Genomic DNA, 14,703 nt, shown 5'->3' on the forward strand with positions numbered 1-14,703 from the left:
GTTTTTGAAAAGATTCCGGAGCCTGCTCTTCATAATCGCCCAGAATAGTTTTCCACACGGAGAAGCCTACGATCGCAAAACAACTAAAATATTAGTTCTTTTTCTTAAATTGATTGGTTAAAATTTGGCACAACTAATCGATTGTTCATTCAGTAAAAACCATTCAAGCGAAGAGGTTGTGTTTAGATTATACTGTTCGTGAGTTAACGGCTGCAGGTAGTCAAAACTGCTTGTGCTAATAGCCAAGGCAATATTCGGGGCGTTACCCGACTAGAAAGCTAGCACCCCGCTCATACGCACAGAGGTGTTGAGACACGAGCGCATAGAAGTGACGAGTCACAGAGGTGCCATCACATAAAGGTGCAAAGGCACAGAGGTACTAAAGCAACCCAGTGCTGATCTACCAGGTATCAGAATTTGTACGCTGCGTAGGATCGAAAGAGACGACATATATCGCGAGGTGCTACACTGCGAGCATCACATTTGTTCGCCGCCAAGAGCAATTGCACTGTACCTGGGGTCAGGTACAGGTAGCACACCAAGTTCAGTGGTGACCACAACGACGGCAGAGCAACTGAGATAGCAGAAGACGATACCAAAAGACTGCCAATTGGAAATCTTTGGATGAGCTTCACGTCGTTCTTTACGATAGATGAACAGAGACAACAGCAACAAGGTAGATTAATTTAATTTATTTCTTTTATTTCTCTTATAACTGAAATTTTACTAAACATAAGTTTTCATTTTGGTATTATTAATTAAAAAAAAACAGTTAATGAGATGGATGATCTGATGGAAGATCATCCGAATCCGATTCCGGATACTAGTAAAGACTGTCCCAGAAAGTATGGACGCAAACAAAAACCGCTGCCATTTCGCTATGGTTCAGAATCTGTCAATTTTTATGGCTGCGTCCTGTTGTTTTCACTCTTCTCTAACCACTCGTGAAGTTGTTTATTCGTTTCCATTAGTTTGTTTCGAAATGTGTGGACTTTCAGCAGAACAACGTCGAAAAATTGTATACAAATGGTGCACAGAACGCGGACTGTCACTGAGAAAGATAGCAAAAATGGAAGGAGTAAGTGAAAAAGCCGTGCGAAATGCAATCAGGAAGTTCGGTGAGGATAACACCTTTGAGTATAAATCGAAAACGGGTCGAAAAAAGGTTCTGCTAACCCTCAGTTGTATAAACGTATACTGAAGGCGTTCGAGCAAAAGAAGGAGGTTTCAGTTCGGGATGTGGCAAAAAAGTGGGCACTTCGACGTCAAATGTTCTTCTTGCTAAAGAACGTTTGAATCTTCGAACCTATAAGAAGCAGAAACAACCAAAACGTAGTCCGAAACAAGAAGCATCGATCAGGCCGAGGGTTCGAAAGCTGTACAATACGATTCTTGCTGGAAATTTGAGCTGCATAATCATGGACGACGAAACCTACGTAAAACTCGATTACAAATCCTTGCCGGGACCACAATATTATACGGTGCGAGAAGGGCAAGTGTTTATTCCAGTCCGAGACATCGATCGAAGTCGAAAAATTTGGTAAGAAAGCTATGGTCTGGCAAGCAGTTTGTAGTTGCGGTAAGATTTCGAAACCCCTGCTTCAATGAACAGCGAAATATACATCGAGGAATGTTTACAAAAACGACTTCTGTCCACGATTCGAAGCCACAAGGATTCTGTTGTCTTCTGGCCAGATCTTGCTTCTTGCCACTACTCGAAATCAACGGTAGAATGGTTTACTACCAAAAATGTCACTTTCGTCCCAAAAGACATGAATCCACCAAATTGCCCACAACTTCTACCAATTGAGGAATTTTGGGCATTAACGATGGCACATCTTAGAAAACATGTCTCGGCAGCCGAAACCATTCAACAGTTCGAAAAGGATTGGAAAAAAGTGTCAAAACATGTCGCCAAGAAGTCTGTACGGAATTTAATGAGGAACGCTCGCAAGAAGGTGCGCCAGCTAGTCTACAATGGCTAAGTAGCAAATGTTGAGAATAATATTCTGTTGTTGTAGTCCAATATTATCAGTATATCGAATAAAATTTGAATATCTAACACTTGTGAATTATTTACAGCGAAATCAAAGTGCGTCCATACTTTCTGGGACAGTCTTTAAGATCTTAAACACTCCAGAATCATGTTCAATCACTGCACGTTTGATGCGCATCTCCATCGAATTGGACTTTCCGAGACCAATCATTGTGCTTGTGGCGAAGGTTATCGCGATATTGATCATGTCGTTTGGGCATTCGTGAAGTATCGTGATGTCAGATCTCAACTAATAAATTCCTTGCGTACTTAAGGTAGACTATCCAATGTCCCAGTTCGCGACATTCTTGCTTGTCGTGACCTTACATACATAAAACTTCTTTATCATTTCATTAAGTTCATTGGAGTTCCATTTTAAATTTTTGCCTTTCTCATATAGAAAGGTTATGTAATCACTGTGAAAACCGACTTTTGAACCGAGGCCCGGAGGGCCGAGTGTCATATACCATTAGACTCAGTTCGTCGAGTACGCAAAATGTCTGTGTGTGTATGTGTGTATGTGTGTGTGTGTATGTGTGTGTGTAATTGGAGATGGCTGAACCGATTTTCACAAACTAAGATTCAAATGAAAGGTCTTATGGTCCCATACAAAATTCCTGAATATTATTTGGATCCGACTTCCGATTCTGGAATTATGGGGTAAAATGTGCAAAAAATTGTGAAAATAAGTGCACTAACTTTTCTTAGAGATGGCTGAACCGATTTTCACAAACATAGGTTCAAATGAAAAGTCTTGAAGTCCCATAAAAAAATCCTGAATATTATTTGGATCCGACTTCCGGTTCGGGAGTTATGGGGTAAAATGCGCAAAAAAAAGAAAATATGTGTTCGGACTTTTCTCATAGATGGCGCGACCGATTTTCACAAAATTAGATTCAAATGAAAGGTCTTGTGGTCCCATACAAAATTCCGGAATATTATTAGGATCCGACTTCCGGTTCCGGAATTATGGGGTAAAATGTGCAAAAAATTGTGAAAATAAGTGCACTAACTTTTCTCAGAGATGGCTGAACCGATTTTCAAAAACTTAGGTTCAAATGAAAGGTCTTGATTTCCCATAAAAAAATTTCTGAATATTATTTGGATTCGACTTCCGGTTCGGGAGTTAGGGGGTAAAATGCGCCAAAAAAAAAAAATATGTGTTCTAACTATTCTCATAGATGGCGCGACCAATTTTCACAAACTTAGATTCAAATGAAAGGTCCTGTGGTCCCTTACGTAATTCCTGAATTTCATGCGGATCCGACTTCCGGATCCGGAAATATAGAGTAAAGTGGGTTAAAATTGTATACCATCACTGAAAATGGGGAGAAACCTTAAAAAAATTTCTAAATCGACCTCAAATCTTTTCCAATTGATAGTTTTTATCAGTAGACGGTCAAACAAACCGATTTCGGTTATTCTTTCAAGAATCGCAGTATTGTATATGATTGATATGAGAAAGGTATCATTACACCACTAAGTGAATTAAAACAGGTTTTTTATGTTAGGGCCCTTTCTCTTCCATGAGTTCTACCAATAGCCAGATTTATTATATGAATAAAGGTGATGAACTGATACAAACAAACGTTAATAGTTATAAGATCATGTACAAAATAAATGTATTTTATTTAATGTAATTTATAGAAGCAAATCGCTTGATAAAAACAGTGTTTAGATTAACTAGTGAATACCAACATACTAATATGATATTCGAAAAGCATTAGGTTTAATGTACTATGTATGGTGGATGCCACGGCGAAGAAAAACTTATGTAAATTGCCTATGAAATAAACGTATTAAAAATTTGTAAAAAAAAATAGGACGCGGAAAAACAATTGCAATATTGTAATTTTGTGATGTGCAGGTTCTCCGTGTAGATTATTTGGAGCAAAATGGGAAACGGAACATTCTTAACTGTTTCCATGGTACGAGAAAAGTCACACCAATCCCTTTAAATCTTCTGGACAATTACATAAGAGCAAATTCAGCAGCTAGAAGTTCTATATGGAAGATCTGTAATAGAGCAGAAACTGGAACAAACGTATCTCCAGCAAGCCGTTTTAGTTTCATTTATTCTAACAGTTCTACTGTCAAATTTTAAACTGGTATATACTGCCGCTCTATTTTTGTATTTTTGAAACACGAGTAAAACGCTGCTAGGGCTGCCAGTATTTCTTGTTATAATTTCTAGATATAAGTTCTATATCTGACATAAATTATGCATCTAGAACTAGAACACTCCTGAACATGCCCTAAAGATATTGATCAATGGTTTTTAACATTATGTGTTATAACCAAGTATTCATCAGTTAGTGTTTGTAATCCGCCCGAGTAGCTGCTCATATGAGTGTCAATAAATAATTGTGTAACATTTTGACATTCACAGTTTACAAAAAAAATGTCAATCACAAGTGCTATTTATTTAAGCACACGTCTGTAAGTATTGTCATTCGAATGTGCTATGTATATCAATAAATTGGACAGCTTTCATTTGTTCTTCATTCAGGACAGGACAAATGACAGCCGTTGAGCTCATAATTTACCACAATCTAAGTCACGATGACTTGCGTTGTCGCCTCACGTTACCATTTCCGATTGAAGTTTTTTTTTTACGATCTGACATGCTAGCCGGTTTTTTGTTTTATTCCAGTCCACAGACGATACGTCATCGGAATATAGCTTGTGCATAGCGATGAGGATTATAAGCTATTGGGAAGTCCAGGCGTATAACGTATGTCGACGGATGCGAGTGTTACTTACGAATCGTCGTCCAAAACTTTAGCCGGTTGAAATCAAGATTGGGCAACTTCACAATTTTTAATTACCCAAAAAAAAATCTACAAACTACACAGGAAGACGAATTCACCCTCATTATAGTGTTGTTATTTGTCATTTGTAGATCCATTGCACGTAATTGGCTTTCGGTATCTTAATATTGTCATTAGGAGAGCAGACTGTTATAATTAGCGCTGGATTTCAAGATTCCAAGGTCACCATTGCTAGATAGAATTTAAAAATGTTTGGCTCTCGATTAAGTGTTTCCCGAAAAAATATCTCAAACGATTGTGTTGTCATTCAATATAATTTCCGAGATGCATTTGATATTGTTTTTGGGATATTAATGCGACTTTAATTTGACTTTTATTTTAAATGAAGTGAGCCTAGAATTCACATAGTACGGAGACACTGGCAGTGCTATATGTGATAATAAGGTATGCTTTTTCCAAGTCCCTGCTGGGCCGCCATGTTCTTGTGACCATCATCTTTTCCGCAAAGACGAAAACAACAAAGAAGTATGTAAACATAAATAAAAGTTCGTTGATGCTAAATATATGTGATTTGTTGGAACAAACTTGATTTTGATTATAAATGTGATATCGTTATGAAACGTGCGGTGCCAAATTGTAATACTGACTTTCACAATCGATGATGTGTTGTACTTTTCTTCATTTTGTTTACTTTGCTCTCACTGACTTGCTAGCTTTGAAAACCCCAAACACCCGAGATGTTGGTTACGATTGCAATTGTTGGAGCGCCTTATCCTTGTCACCGTGCTGGCTTTTTCCGATTAGCTACTGTGTTTGTGTGACATGTGCAGAAAACTTTATGCATACATTTTAGGAACATTTACGTACCAGAGCCGCTTTTGAGTTATTCATATATTATTCATAACTGGATGGGTTGGCCGAGTAAGCAAAGGAAATCGTTGTTTGAGGAAATTTTAAACCCCGAAACTGCCGTATTTGGTGTGTCAAAATTCATTCAAAAGTATGTGATATTGGTATTTATGGAATTATCAGTAAGCAAACCAAAATCGAGTTTTGAAGTCAAGTACTTTGATATTTTTTTATTATGGCTATAATTGAATTTGAATGACTAGTGTTACGTTTGAAGCATCTATAAACGTAAGTTAGAGATCCAATAGTTGCACTATTTATGTATCATTTAATTCAACTATTTCACTGTCACGTTATTACACTTTCACAAAGTCACTATACTTTAATTAAGCATAACAAACGTTACAATACAGATACGCGTATTTCGGAATGTTATTTACATCCTTCTTCAGTGTATCGGTTTTATAAGTTTGTTTGAAATGGTACATAAATAGTGACACTATTGAATATATTCCGCTAACAGCTCCAAGTGAAAAATAGTAAGTTAGAGGGTAAGAAACAACCTGTTTTCAAAAAACAAAACAAATTAAAATGGCGGATAGGTTGAGAAATTCCTAAGGCTGATTTTAGATGTCGTCTTCCAGCTCACAAAGTATAGTCCGAGGTTGAACATTGATACTTTCAAATAATATGTGAAATCGATCAAAAGAATCGTTTTAACTACGCAAACATTTAGAAACATATAGACATACAAAAATGTTTGCAAGAAAAACAGGGATCTTTCTTGTTGTTTTTATTAAAAATAAAATACTCCTTTCAACACCTTACAAAATAGATAAAGATTTGTGTCGATTGGTGGAGTAATATTATTTTTATCGTTTGAACTGGAGTTCTTGAGTGCACACGCTTCAAAGTTTAGGGACTTGAAAAGATTGGTATGGCGCGAGTAAATTTAAAGAACTATATGTCCGAAAGTATTCGAAGTTCCACTTTGAAATTTTGCGATTATGTTCTATGATGATATACCTGTCGATTAAGGCAATTTAAAAAAACTATTTTTCATAGATTGCATTTCTTAAAGTAATTTCTAAATTCAAAACGGTTTGTCGATTTTTTTAAATATAATCAAATTAATTTTTTTACGTAGGACTACGGCTTTATTTACTATTTATTTGTTTATTTTATTTATTTTGATTTATTTGTTTTGATTCATCGGACATTGCAGTCTAAATGATTTGAGTGGGAAAAAGCCCATTTGAGTTTACCAACACATCCAATGGCATAGTTCTCAACCAGGCATAAAAACCACTATCTTTTCAACTATACTAAAAATAATGACATAATACACAGAAGACTAATATAATTGTCGTTGATTAAAAGCAGAATACATACAAAAATTAAATAAAATAAAATATATCACAGAAGTTGTAGTCTGCGTATGATGGATGCAAATTTTTTTGATGGGTCGCCAAACTCGAAGACACTATCTACTTGTGAAAAAGTGCGTATCATAGAAGTAACTGGCTCGTGATATCCAAAACTTGTGCGATGAAATCTTGTCGATAGTAATGATACATCGCGAGTTCTCCTAGAGGTTCGTAGATCTCTACGGGATTGCAGTTCGGGTACATCAATTTCACCATTCAGGATTTTCACTACTGTTACGGCTTGTTGTATACGACGACGACGTTCTAATGATTCAAGGTTTAGTAGCTGACAACGATCTTTGTATGGTGGAAGGTTCTGCGGATCACGCCATGGTAGATTCTTGAGCGCTAATCGTATGAACCTTTTCTGAATTCTTTCGAGTTTCAAGCTCCAAGTTAGCTGATGTGGATTCCAAACTGGCGATGCAAACTCAAGTATTGGCCTGACTAAAGAGCAATAAAGTGATTTCAAACAATATGGGTCAGTAAAGTCGCGGGATATTTTTGAAATGAATCCCAGTTGCCTATACGCTTTTTTAGTTATGTTAGCTATATGAGAGTTAAAATTCAGTTTGTGGTAAAAAATAACGCCGAGATCGCTGATTTCACTGACTCTATGTAGGTTTATACCATCAATGCTGTAACTGAAGATGATCGGATTGCTCTTCCTATGAAATGTCATTACGGAACATTTAGCGATGCTAATGATCAGCAGATTGGAGCGACACCACTCCACGAAACTATTTAATACGGTTTGTAATCGACAGCAGTCTTCAATCGACTTCACTACTAGATAGAGCTTGAGATCGTCAGCATATATAAGCTTGCATCCAGCACCCAAATCCGTAGCCACATCATTGAAAAAGAGAGTAAACAGCAGTGGACCCAGATTACTACCTTGTGGCACACCTGATCTATTGGTGAATGCGGCCGATTCACAAGAACCTAGTTTAACACGTATAATTCTTTGGGTGAGATAAGATCGTAGCCAAGTAGTTAGCTGGTGTGTGGCGCCAAGTAAACTGAGCTTACGAAGAAGAACTTCGTGATCGATACGATCGAAGGCTGCTTTCAAATCAGTATATATAACGTCGACCTGTGCTTTCTCTTCTATATGGTTAATGCAAGTTGACGCAAATTGCAGTAGATTAGTTGAAACGGATCGGCCTGGCATAAATCCATGCTGGTCAGGTGAAATGTAACTAGTGGTTTGGCGGAGAATAAACTGGTAGACGATAATTTCAAATAATTTACTTCCGGCTGAAAGATTTGCAATTCCACGGTACTGCTGGACATTTCGTCGGTCTCCATTTTTGAACACTGGAAACATGTAAGATTGTTTCCAAACTTCAGAAAACCTTGCCTCACTAAACGATCGATTGAAAATTTGAGATAGAGCTTCAGCTAAAGCGACAGCACAGCGGCAGTACACAACAGCCGGAATTCCATCTGGACCAGGAGAGAACGAGCTTTTAAGTTTTTTGATAGCGTTAAGTACCATATCCGGTGACACATAAAAGGTACTCAAATCAGCAACATTATGCGGTACAGTAGCTAAGGCAGAAGTCAACTCAGACTCGGTTGCAGAGCAGGAAGCGAAAACAGAGGCAAAGTGATTCGCAAACAATTCACAAGCGGTCGCAGTTGAAGATGCAGTCACATCTTCAAAGTAGACATTAGGAGGTATTTTTGATGTTTTCCGTTTAGAGTTAACGTAATTCCAAAAGCCTTTAGGATTATGTCGCAAGCCTGCTTGAACTCGCAGAACATAAGATCTGTAAAGGACAGCGTTAAGGTTCCGATAAGCAGTGCTGGCGGCATGAAAATCATAGGCAGTAACAGTCGAACGTCTACGGCGAAGTTTGCGCTGGCATGCATTTCGTTTTCGGCGCAATGCACGCAAAAGTGGTGTACTCCAAGGCGGGGAGATCGGTCTACGTGTGACAGGAAGATTAGCTCCAAGCCAGTCTTATAAAATACTACAAAACATAAGTGCCATTGTATCAGCGTTAGATGATCCTAATAATGATTGGCAATCAAGGCTGAATAAATACTCTGCCAACTTTGAATAATCAATTTTGCGGTAGTTCAGCGGCTGGACTTCACTAACTCCAACACTTAATGAGGGTGCTGCAGTAGGTTGTTGGAACGAAATAACCAATGGAGGGTGGTGAGCATCAATGGGTAGAAGTGGAGCAGCTGATTCCTCAATACATAGTTCCTGTTCATCAGAACCGAAAACCAAATCGAGCACACGCCCTAGGTGATTAGTATGTAGATTGAACTGCTTTAGATTTAAGAAATCCATTCCATCTAACAAGGCAGAACTGGCAGGCGATAGCTGAGATATGTTGTCAGGAAGGATGTTATCATCATCAGATACCCAAATTAACCGTGGTTGATTGTAATCTCCGCAGACCAAAACCATGTCGTCAGTAGAGCCACTGTCGCATAACTGTTGGACTGATGCAATATGAGAGTCAACAGTAGGAACATCTCTACTTTTATCCGGTGGAATATATATTGCACAAAGTAGCAATTTCCGGCTTCCAATACAAGCCGAGACACAAACCTGTTCTAAAGTTGACTCATGAGTTACATGTACACGTATACTAGTGAAGCGATCCGATACAGCAATTAGAACTCCTCCAAAGCTAGATTTAAGGCTGTTATTTTCGTTCCGGTCACAGCGGAATACGTTAAATGAGCTGCCAAATAGCTGTATAGACTCAATCCGATCGTCAAGTCCAGTTTCCGTCAACACAATGATATCGGAGTTGCTGTCGCATATAGCTACAAAAGCAGCATCAATTTTGGAGCGCAAACCACGAACATTTTGATAATACAGCCAGATACCGTTTAGGTTTTTTTTTTTTTTTTTTTTTTAAATAACTATTTATTGGAATATGAGTTAAAATAAATTATTAAGATTTAAATTGGGTGTTCAGCCACAAGTGGTGACTTTTCAGCCCTGTTATATATATATATATATATATATATATATATATATATATATATATATATATATATATATATATATATATATATATATATATATATATATATATATATATATATATATATATATATATATATATATATATGATTTGGTTATTACCATGAAGACATCATTTGCTTCCGCAATTCTGAGATTTTTGTGTAGGGAAAATTCTAAACCTACTTGTATTGTGTAATGGGGAAAAGGAACTTATATACTAACTTACTAACTAATACAGAGAGCGAATCGATTCAATTGAAGATTGCATCGATTTTTGTCGGAATTTGCTTATAATATTATGTGACATTACATCTAATGGTTCTATATTTGTGAGTCTGTGTAACTCATTTGTACTAAACCAGGGAGGACGCTTCAGAATCATTTTCAGAATTTTATTCTGAATCCTTTGAAGCGTTTTCTTCCTGGTGGAACAACAGCTTGACCAAATTGGTACCGCATAAAGCATGGCTGGTCTGAAAATTTGTTTATAAATTAACAATTTGTTTTTTAGACAGAGCTTAGAATTTCTGTTTATAAGAGGATATAAACATTTAATATATTTATTACACTTTGCCTGGATTCCTTCAATGTGATCCTTGAAAGTGAGTTTTTTGTCATACGTTAAACCTAAGTATTTAGCTTGATCAGACCATGTCAATTCCAAGCCATTCAATTTGAGAATGTGATTATTGTTTGGTTTTAGAAAAGAAGCTCTTGGCTTGTGAGGAAAGATAATTAATTGCGTTTTTGCTGCATTTGGTTTAATTTTCCATTTTGACAGATAATCACTGAAAATATTTAAACTTCTTTGTAGGCGACTGCAGATCACTCTTAGATTTCTACCTGTGGCTAACAGACTTGTGTCGTCACAGAATAGCGATTTCTGACAACCAACGGGTAGATTTGGAAGATCAGAAGTGAAAATATTATACAAGATTGGAGCTACACTCGAACCCTGCGGAACACCGGCTCGTACGGGTAGCAATTCAGATTTACAATTCTGATAGCTAACCTGAAGAGTACGATCAGTTAAATAATTTTGAATCATTTTGATCAAATAAATAGGAAACTGGAAATCAGACATTTTTGCTATTAAACCTTTGTGCCAAACACTGTCGAATGCTTTTTCTATGTCTAGAAGAGCAACTCCAGTGGATAACCCAGAAGATTTATTTGATTTTATCATGTTCGTTACTCTGACAAGTTGATGAGTAGTTGAATGTTCATGACGAAATCCAAACTGCTCTGGTAAAAAAATTGAATTCTCATTTATATGAGTCATCATTCTTAACAAGATAATTTTTTCAAAAAGTTTACTGATAGAAGAAAGTAAGCTAATTGGGCGATAACTTGATGTTTCTGCTGGGTTTTTATCAGGTTTTAGGATAGGAATTACTTTAGCGTTTTTCCATCTTTTTGGGAAGTAAGCTAATGAAAAACACTTGTTGAAAATTTTAACCAGGAGTCTCAAGGCAACATCGGGAAGATTTTTAATAAGAATATTAAAAATTCCATCATTACCAGGAGCCTTCATGTTTTTGAGTTTCCTAATAATTGATTTAATTTCATCAAAATTCGTCTCAATAAAGTCATCGTGTGATAACACTTGGGTTGAAATATGATCATACTTCAGTGAGACTTCATTTTCAATAGGACTCACAACGTTTAAATTAAAATTGTGGACACTCTCGAACTGCTGAGCTAGCTTTTGAGCTTTTTCACCATTTGTAAGAAGTATTTGATTTCCTTCCTTGAGAGCAGGAATTGGTTTCTGAGGTTTCTTAAGAACCTTAGAAAGTTTCCAGAAAGGTTTAGAATATGGTTTAATTTGTTCAACTTCTTTAGCGAAATTTTCATTTCGCAAAAGAGTAAATCTATGTATAATTTCTTTTTGTAAATCCTTAACTATGTTTTTCATAGCAGGATCACGAGAACGTTGATATTGTCGTCGACGAACATTCTTCAACCGAATGAGCAGTTGAAGATTGTCATCGATGATAGGAGAATTTAATTTAGTTTGAGCTTTGGGAACTGAAAGATTTCTAGCTTCGATAATATAATGATTCAAATTATCAATTGCTGTGTCGATGTCCGCAGAATTTTCTAAAATAGTTTCATGATCCACATGATTTTCAATGTGAGATCTGTAATCCAACCAATTAGCTCTATGATAGTTGAAAATAGAACTAATTGGATTAATTATAGCTTCGTTGGAAAGTCTGAATGTTACAGGAAGATGATCTGAGTCAAAATCAGCATGAGTAATCGGTTCACTACAAATGTGACTTTGATCTGTTAGAACCAGATCAATTGTAGACGGGTTTTTCACGGAAGAGAAACAAGTAGGATTACTGGGATGAAGAACTGTAAAGTAACCAGCTGAGAGTTGATTATGAAGTATTTTACCATTACTGTTATTTTGCCTACAATTCCACTGGACATGCTTAGCATTTAAGTCCCCTATTACGAAAAATTTCGATCGATATCTTGTAAGTTTTTGCAAATCGCCTTTAAAGAAATTTAATTGTTCGCCGGTGCATTGGAATGGCAAATATGCTCCAGCGATGAAATAAATTCCATGAATGGTTTCAACTTCGATTCCCAAGCTTTCAATAACTTTAGTATTGAAAGAAGGTAAAATTCGATGTTTAATTTGCCGTTGGACAAAAATGGCAACTCCACCACCAATTCCAGTAAACCTGTCAAATCGATGAACCACATAATGTGGATTACTTTTCAATTTTACATTTGGTTTAAGAAAAGTTTCTGTCACAATGGCAATATGAATTTTGTGAACTTTGAGAAAATTATAAAATTCATCTTCACTCGATTTCAAAGATCGAGCATTCCAATTTAAAATATTCAAATAATTATTTAACATCACTGTTAAATTTTAAATTCATTATAATATTATTTGCAAATTTCCATCCGATTTGAAATGCTTCAAAAAGTGATGAAGTCGAATTCATTTGGATGATCATTTGAAAAAGTTGATCTTGTAGGTAGATCATTTTATTTTCAGTTATATCGCCTAAATCGACTTCATTTAAAGAAGCGAATGGCATTGAAGGAATATTTGTAGGTAGACTGTCATTAGAAGAAGATGATTTGGCCGGTCTACCTATTAATAAATTGTTTTCGTTAGAAGAAGAACTGCAAGGCGGTCCTGTGTTTTGATTATTTACATTAGAAGAAATAGGAGATAGATTTCTACCTAATATACCAGCATAACTGACATTAGAAGAAGATGATGACGAGGTCGATCTACCTGTCAATAAATTGTTTTCGTTAGAAGACGAATTGGCAGGTGCCTTAGAAGAATTTTCAGGTATATTCTGTAAATTTAAGGTCGTTGATTTGACTTGTTGTCTAAGCGAACGAGCGTTTAAAATTTTTTCCCTGACAGGACATTTCAAATAATTGGATTTATGATTTCCATTGCAATTTGAACATGAAGATTTATCAGTGGTTTCATTCATTGGACAAACGTCTTTCGAATGCGATTTACCACAATTCAAACACCGTATATCCATATGACAATTTTTGGTTCCATGACCGAAGCCTTGGCAACGACGACATTGCGTTAAGTTAGCAATACGATTATGCCGTTTATAATGTTCCCAATGAATTTTAATGTGGGAAATGTAACGTACTTTTTCTAAAGTTTTCAAATTGTTTACATCACTTCGATTGAAGTGTATTAGGTAAAGTTCATGGGAAATTCCAGAGCGTGGTTTAGAAGTACCATTCGCTCTTTTTTTCATAAGTATTACTTGGGAAGGGGCAAAACCAAGCAATTCTTTTAGTTCATTTTTAATTTCATCAATACTTTGATCATTTGATAATCCTTTCAAGACAGCCTTGAAGGGTCTGTCTGATTTTATATCATATGAATAAAATTTATGAAGTTTTTCGGACAAATATCGAATAAGACGTTCGTAATCTTCCAATCCATCCACCAAGACTCGACATTCTCCTCTTCGTCCGATTTGAAATGAGACTTTTACTTCCGGGAGAAAAGTAGAAAGCTCAGTACGAAATGCTTTGAAGTCGGAAATCATCACCGTCACTGGTGGCATAGATTGATGTTTCTTCCCAGAACGACAAGCGTCCATTTTGGGAATTTTTGAAGAATTTTCTTCTATGTCGCTACAATCGGATTCAGGAAGAATCTCGTAAATATTGTTAGACGGCATAGGATCAACGGAAGGGAAATCCGTCCGTTGTCTTTTATTTTTACATTCAGATTCTATAAGATCGTGAATGTTATTAGAAAAATGTTGAATATCGGATTGTGATTTATTCCGTATTGAATTATTTTTAGCCTTAGGCTTGTTGCCTTTCCGGTTGGACGCAGGCATTTTTGAAATTTTAAATTAAATTAACTAGGCTAAATTAGTCTTCGATTAGACTCCTAGCTAGCCTTAAAAAAGGCTGATTAATTTCTTAGTCACTCTAATATCACTCTTTGTATCACTTAGTCACTCTAATATCACTCTTTGTATCACTTAGTCAGTTATTCAGGTAGCCTTGAAAAAGACTGAAGCCTTGAATCAATGAAACTCTAGGTAGCCAGAAAAAAATTCCAGGAGCCAAGAGCTATACGCGTGCGGTGCGAACGAC

The sequence above is a fragment of the Malaya genurostris genome, chromosome 2 (assembly GCF_030247185.1).
Source record: "Malaya genurostris strain Urasoe2022 chromosome 2, Malgen_1.1, whole genome shotgun sequence".
NCBI classification, from domain to species: Eukaryota; Metazoa; Arthropoda; class Insecta; order Diptera; family Culicidae; genus Malaya; species Malaya genurostris.